The following is a 1,062-nucleotide window of genomic DNA, read 5'->3' as shown; positions in this document are numbered from 1 at the left end:
TGCTTGCAAGGAAAACTGGACCCCTGCTCCTGAGTTATGAGGGTTAGGCCTTTATTTTTTTTTTTTTTTTTTTTTTTTTTTTTTTTTTTTTTTAAGAGGAGGGCAGATGTCTAGACTCAAATTCCTGAGTTGAAGTGGGAGGACTGAATACTGGACGTTCAGGTCTAAGGGAGGAGGGCTGGGGTCTGAAATTCTTGGTCTGAGGGAGGAGAGCTAGGGACTGTGCCCCTGGATCAAACAGAGGAGTACTAAGGCCTGGTTACCTGGGTCTGAAGGAGCCTGTGGACTTTGTGCCCTTGCAGAGAAAAACTCAGAGTTTGAAATCCTAGTCTGTCTCTCATGTACTCTGGTTTTAGAAACATCTGGTTTTATACAGCTGCTCCACCCAGTCAGGGTGGTGTTGAGGCTAGGCAATCAAATGCCCAGCTCCTGGGTGGAGCCTGGGCTATCCCCTCCTAGCCATGGGAACTCCCCTTATCCTCAGCTCTGGGCTTGCTTCCATCAGAGGATCCATCATCCTGACACAGCCAGACACTAGGCATCACAGGTTCCCAGCAATAGCATCAGACACAGCCTATCCTGCCCTGATATTGGATAGTACCCAGTTTTCAACCATCAAAAACCTTCTCCCTAGTGGCTAAGGTCAAGCAAAGGCCCAACATAGCACTGCAACTACAGCCTGTTTAACAAGATTCTCACACACGCCTGGCTCTGTCCACTAGAGTGCTGAATGATTACAAGAGATGAAGCAGCCAGAGGAAAGAAAAACAGAGTCATAAAGGTCTGAGGGGCAGAACCGAGTGAGAGTCTTACAAAAAGGCAGGCAAGCAGATGAAAGCTAGAGACACAGAGGGATAGAGGAGTAGAAAGATATACAGATTGCAGATTAGTAGAAGATGGGAATAATAGACATGAGATAGGGAGAGGAGGAGAAGAAAGAGTGGAAGAAATGGGAATACAGATAGGTAGAGAAATATAGTAAAGGCATCAAGTACGAAATGAGAAAGTAAGAGAGAATGGGGCAGACAGAGAGAGGAGAGGGAGAGGGAGAGGGAGAGGGAG

Source organism: Mus pahari, chromosome 21 (assembly GCF_900095145.1).
Source record: "Mus pahari chromosome 21, PAHARI_EIJ_v1.1, whole genome shotgun sequence".
Taxonomy (NCBI): domain Eukaryota; kingdom Metazoa; phylum Chordata; class Mammalia; order Rodentia; family Muridae; genus Mus; species Mus pahari.
Note: the sequence above shows the minus strand (reverse complement) of the source record.